The 6,974-nt window shown below is 34.6% G+C and overlaps 1 long non-coding RNA gene across 1 annotated transcript; it reads left to right on the top strand.

Annotated features, from left to right (window-relative positions):
• Positions 1-675: 675 nt before the first annotated feature.
• LOC145979742 (uncharacterized) lies at positions 676-3,377 on the top strand. Its single transcript, XR_014440814.1, has 3 exons — positions 676-907; positions 1,508-1,634; positions 3,347-3,377. It is a non-coding gene; the product is annotated as an uncharacterized LOC145979742 (long non-coding RNA).
• The last annotated feature ends 3,597 nt before the right edge of the window (positions 3,378-6,974 follow it).

The following is a 6,974-nucleotide window of genomic DNA, read 5'->3' on the forward strand; positions in this document are numbered from 1 at the left end:
TTTTTTCATGGAAAAAAAAAGTGATTTCCAGCTTGAAAAATCTTCCGCTATGCATATGAGGTAAGTAGCAATTATTTTTATTTGAAAACAAACGAGTTTAATGTGTCTCCGGCTTATACTACTGTTACTGATAAAGATTTTAAAGGAAATTTTGACACTATGTTTTAAGTTGTATTAATTGCAGGTCGAGTGTACTAAATTACGTACTCCCTCGAATTTCCAGGAAAAATTCCCCATGGAAAGATTAACTGTTGTTAAGACTATATCAGAAGCTTGGGGGCATAGAAACGTATATTTACAGAGTTACGGACGTTAGAATTTATCCCAAATCTATTTTTTTATCACGACGGGAATGTAAAATTATCTTTTTTATTGTAATCACAAAATCTAACCTAAACACCTAAGCACCAGTAAAAGTGAAAGTACTCCATTCGGTTGCCCAGACACTGGTGAGAGAAAACCTTTTTTTGTGACAAAAATGTCATTAGTAATGTATATATATGTGTGTGTGTGTGTGTGTGTGCATGGGAGGGGGTACTTGGTATACTGTATTCATAACCATCAATTGAAAAGGGGAAAATATTTTTTTCTATATGAAACCATCAACAGAATGCACTCAGTTTAACTACCTTATGTCATGTGTTGATAGTGGGTAGCATGAAAATCTTTGAGTCAGTGGGAACTGTTTGATAGAAGTTTCCTTGTAAGAGAATTTATATTTATTTTTTCTGAAATAATTTTATAGGTGCTAGAAGCTCTCATTTTCACAACATGGAGGTACCAGCCAGATGGTTATAGGTCATCAGCCAGTGTATAGAGCAAGTGTGCAGTGCTATGGTGGTTATTGCTCCTCACAATGGATGAAGTTCCCATTGATACAAGCAGAGCAGCTGGATGTTAAAAGGAGGTAAGATAGTGTACATTATTTTTGTTTCATTATAATAACACCTATTGACATCCATCATGTGGTGGGTTTTAGACAGCTTCTACAATAAAATGTAATAAAACATAAATGCTGAAATGAGTGGCTGACTGGCCATGTAGGTAGGTATATTGTGCAAGTGAACATGCTAGTTTATTTTCAATACTATCCATATAGTTCTGGATTAGCAAACAAATTTGTATCACTTTTTATCTCATATTCCCATTTGCATGGACAAAACAATACAATTATAATTGTTAAGACAAACCAAATCAAAGGTGCTCGTGGCAATAACAGTTCCAGAGTGATATTCTTTTAATATTTTATTATTTTTTATTGGAACACAGTAAAAGGTGAATTTGTGGGGTTTTCAAAACAGTTGCTATTTTCAAATAAATCAGAAGTAAACAACTGAGTAATGTGTAACATCAGATGGATGGTATTTCTCATTCAGAAAAACATGAATATATATATATTTTTTTAAAAAAAATCATTAACTTTGTGCAGTATCTTATTATGATCAATACCTCAACTTGTTAACCCAATTATTTGTGCAAAAGTTACAGTACTTTTCCTCTTTTGCAGATAGCCGATTAAAATGAAAATATTGTGACTACTCTCGGTATCCAGGGTGGACACACGAGGAATTCCAACATCAGATACTTTTGTCAATATAAGAATAAGGCAGGTACAAGGAACACTTGGCTGTTAGGTATGTAGATGTTCTAAGTCTGGAATAATTATTGTTTATAATTTTTCCATGAAGTATTTAAATTGCACTCATCTCATATATGAACTGCATTATTAAAGATGTGAAGTACTATGTTTATTACCATTACTGTATTATGAATACATGTGCAGTGTTGTTTCATAATTAACTATATTCTACAATAAGTCTAGTATTCTCTTCTCTCACCTTTTTATTATTACAAAATGTGCATTATCCGTAAATTTCTTGGTTGGCTGCGGTGGCTCAGTCGGTACTACCATGCTAAAGGCCCCGGGTTCGATCCCCGGTCGGTTCAAATCCGGGAACTTTTCTAACGATGGAAGCGGCCCCAGCGCCCACCCAGCGTCAAATAACATGGGTACCTGGGGGAAACCCTGGGGGGTAAAGGCGGTCAGGGGCGTGATGCTGATCACATCACCCCCACTCACGACCGGATCAAGAAAGTGTGGGGCGTTACCCCCACACCCCCTATACGCCTTCATGGCATGGTGCTATGAACAGGGGAACACTTTACCTTTTTTTTACCTTTTTTTACCGTAAATTTTAAACTTAAACATTTCTGAGTTCTTCAATTGTTATCAAAACGTTTTATTCTTAGATACAAGTAGTAGTAATAATAATAAGAAGAAGAAGAAACCCTACCAGTATACAAGACCATGCTAGGGACAATTTTATGTGGAAGCATTTTTATTAATAGAAATGTTACGTGAATATTTCATAAAATCATATAACTATTTTTATTCCAGACAATACTTTACATGGAAGCCTTCACATAACATTCACAGTTAGCATAATCTATAATGTTTGCCACACAATGAGCATGTGATTAAATATGATACATGTTTAATTTGGATATGAATAACAAGATTATTGAAATGTAATAGAATTTGTAGAATGTAAATTGAGGATGATAAATTTATCTAACGTCGTTTGTTGTAGGCAAGTTTATAAAACACCTAGGAGTCATAACACATTAGCCCCGTCTAGTTGACTGCACTTTTTGACTCTCTTTGCACTGAAGCATCTAGTTGGTTGCACGGTGCAATACTGAGTTGTCTAAGTTTGTAGATTTGGAGTCAAGTAGTGTATTTGGTGTCTGCTCCATCTGCACTACCTTTCGGACTGGTGTATGGTCACGTGGTGTGTGCTAACTAATCAAATGACTGTTCAAAGCAGCAGACAGGCATTTGTTGAATCTTCTTAAATGGAACACTGCTTTCCGTCTAGTTGGTTGAACGTGATTTCCTTGCACTACTCTTGACACTGGATACACCTGCACTGCACAGAGTGTAAAAAAGTGCAGCAACTAGATGGGGCTATTACATGCTCATTTGTTCAACATTCCATTTGCTATGGAAATAGAGCTTTTGTGGAACACTTGCGTATTTTTAGAAGTCAAACATTGACATTGCGATTTGAACAAAAGTACTCAAAATTTCTATAAATGTGGCACTTTAGAGGATTGCCAAATTTAACATACAGTTTCTTCATAAGAGACTGGGGGAACCATCACCGGATATGTGCACTTTAGATGTTTTGGAAGTAAAGGAATAGATTATAGAAGTGCTCATAAGTTAATGCTTGAATTCCTGCTGATCCTTTAAAATCTTTTGAGTGAAGTTACTTTCAATTGTTATTGGGATATTTATTATCTACAGTGGAAACTCAGGACAGGCCTTTCTTTATCTTTGCAGGTAACAGTGGGTATCCAGAGGACCATGGGTCAAGACACCAATAGATGGTGCTGGTGAAAACACTCCTGAGGTGCATAGCTGTCTAATGTAATGGACCATTGGCATCCTAAAACAAAAATGGAGGTGTCTTTTAAAGAACATGGTGCTTCACTATCGCCCTCCTATGGCAACAAAACTCAAAGATGGAGGGATGGAAGAAAATTCAGTTTTCCCATCCACTGTCAACTCTGCATGTGTGTGTGTGTGTGAATCTTCAGATGTGCTTTAATGTTATTAAGTTTGTGTAAAATAGGTTTTCTGTGACATTCTTTTTGAAATATAACATTGTAACGGTACACCAGAACTTTATTTCAATATTGTTAGCAGTGCCAATTCCTCACTTCTTTCATTTGATTATTGAATACTTTAAATGGTTCACTTATTTATTTTTACTACCTGCTGGAAAGTTTTTTTTGAAGATTGGGACTCTGCTTGAGCCATAATTTTCAGATAATTTTTCAGTAAAATGCACATCAGCCATTTCATATGGCTTGGATGGCTGTTACCTTAAAATATATTTCTTTAAAGAAAGGAGATTTATATTTTCATATGCAAGATGAAACATGAAAAGGTTTATTTTATTCTGTTTAAAGCTTCCCCTTTGCAACAGTTTTTAAGCCTTGTTTGTCGTTATGAAAGATCAATGTACTTCATTGCCTTAGTTACTTTTGCCATAAAGTAGTCTGTTGTTGTAGAAGATTGTTATTGCAAGAGCTGTAACAGAACACACAAAAGGGTTTTCCTAAAGTTTTAAAAAGCTGATATTACATGTAAAGTTCCCATGTAGTCATTTTTTTTTTTTTAACTATGCCTTTTCTGTGTACAAAAGGTCTGCATCAGTGTGTATCTGATTTCATGAATACATGTTTCATAATGTACACAATCACCTCCCACTTGATTTAGAAAAGTTTCATTGCAAATATATTTTTCAGTGCTGTTCTATCTGAAATTGGTTTACTTTACTCATTTGCTCACTGACAGTTCAAGCCTCTTCATTGGTGTATTGGAAATGTTGCATGTTGCCATCTTGTAATCAAGGGATTCCATGTTCAATACTCAGCAGAGGCACTTAATGGTTCAGATACCACTTTAAACTGTAGCTTCTTTGTGCATAAAGACGACCTCATGTCATATGTTGCCGTGTGAGAACCAGAGGAACGTAACTCTAAAAAAGCAGTGTTTGGAGTCAGATTCACCCATGTCCAGCTTTTCTCATTAGTGGTAAAGAGGATTTAAGTATCTTCAAATTACTGACTTTTTTATATTCACATAATCACTCGTGAAAATTACATAAATTTAAGTTAGGTCAATCTGGTTCTCGTACAACAATATTGCAATAGTCAATAATGGGAGGACTTCTTTGAACAGTCTCCCCATTAATAGATTAGTCAAATCTTAATTACCTCAACATCAAGGGGACTCCAGATTTCATTTTCAATCTCTTGAGATACTTTTTTTATTATTATTTTTACCTTTTGATGCCATATTTCCATTTGCATACGGCATCCACAGTAATTTTTGTTACATCATCTACTTCAAATGGTAGGGGTGCTTCCCCGATGGCATAGTTGTAACATATTTGCTTTGCAATCAAGGGGTTCCAAGTTTGAGAACTGGTGAGGCATAGTGGTTCGGATCCTACTTTAAACTTTAGGTCCAGTCCCAATTAGCCTATCTGTGCACAAAAGTGGACTTAAAACTCCACTCCACTCAGAGAGTAAGGGAAATCCTACACTAAGATTGTCATTATAATTCATAAATCTTTTCACATCTCTGAATAAATAGTTTTGAGGAATTATAGTTGTTGTACCAATCATTAAATAGCATCTAGGAATGCAAAATTTACATGTTAGAGACATTATAATTGACTGAAAATTTATGAAATGGAAAAACATGTCTTTGGTATTATGTGCCAATGCTCACAGTTTCCCCCCCAAAAAAACAAAAAAAAACTCCGTATTGCACTCCCATAATTTCCACAACTTGGATCTCTGTGTAAATTTACAATTCCAGTTCTGTAACTTCTTGGTTCTGTTAGGCATTAATAAGTTACAGCATACAATTTGTCATGCAATTACTGTGTTCTTCCTGCAATGGAGGTGCCATCTAGTTAAGCATATTCACAACTTGCCATAAGCTATTGCATATAACTAGCTAAGGATATTCACACCTCCAGAAATGTTAACTTGAATGGTAAGTAGATACGTTGAGGTCACAATGAAGATTGTGTGGCTGTCATAAACTTCCAGAAGTAACAATTTTCATTTTTGACAAAGCACCTTTATGAAATCAGTAAGTACATGTTCAGATTTTTTTCCCCTTACAGGCCTCAGATTTTTGTCATGTTTTTATCCTAGCTTATTTCTCCACACCAAATTAAATTTCCTATCTTCTGTGAATGCTATGATGATGCTGTCATTTGTCATGTAAATGCATAAAAAAACCTAAGGCATATTTTTTAGCAAATTCATTGTATGACAGCATATTTTTGTCATTTTTGAGGTATGTTTTCTGTACATTTCACTGAGGAAAATCACACTTGTATTGGTAATGCAAAGAAATTCTGTATACTTCCATCTCCATTCAATAAATTATGAATTAGTGAGGGGAGGAACCTGGATTTACCAGGAATGTGCCATAAAAGAATTACTTCAAAAGGTTGCTTTTGCACTTTAATGTTATGTCAACAATGGATAACTCCTGTATTTCCCAATGTTTGATGTGTTCGTTCGATTTTTCAATTTTTTTTTTTTTTTGTAAATAAAATTTGGAAAATTTAGGATAAAATGCATACATATTCCTACAATGTTCATAGAAAATCAGCCCTCATTCACAAACTCCCACAATTACCTACCGAAAATCAATATTCTGCCATTAATAGAGAAGTTGGCAACAGTTCCGAATGTTGAATGATATTCTTTTCTTTTTTCTTTCTTTTTCATGTTTGCAAATTTTATAGATGTATTAGAAAGTAGTTTGGAATACTGGAAACAATATGTGAAGGTAAGTTTGAAGCTTGGAGAAATGAATTAGAACTGTTAAATTCTACACAAAGTATTATTTACCCGAGATACTTCGATTTTTAAAGGAACTTACACGAGTAGCTGTGATTTGCAGCAAATAATCAATCTTGGTTTCCGGTTATGTAAGACATGGAGTTTTAGCAGATTTTCATCAAGGTTCGAAGGGAGTTTTGTGCTTGAGACTGGATGTTTTGTTCACTTAGAGATATTGTTATAATGCTAAGAACCCTAAACCTGACTAACCCAACCTTACAACGAAAGTATTTGGGAATGTTTTATTAATTCTAAGAGCCTTAAATCTAACCTGCTTAACCTAAAACGTAAGATACCAATCAGCTATTTGTATCAAAGACACGCAAAACATTCATTTTAGGAATATGTGTGTATTTTTGCCCTTAAAATTTCGTAAAATATTATTTACCAAGAAAAACCTAACCTTCAATATGTTGCAATATATATATACTCCCAAACAATCATGTAGGTATGTGTGGAAGGGAAAAATCGTTCTTCACACGAATGCAGAAAGAAATCACTATAAAGAATGTGTGGTAACGATGTGTTAATAC

This window comes from Lepisma saccharinum, chromosome 26 (genome assembly GCF_977018435.1).
Source record: "Lepisma saccharinum chromosome 26, izLepSacc3.1, whole genome shotgun sequence".
Lineage (NCBI taxonomy): Eukaryota > Metazoa > Arthropoda > Insecta > Zygentoma > Lepismatidae > Lepisma > Lepisma saccharinum.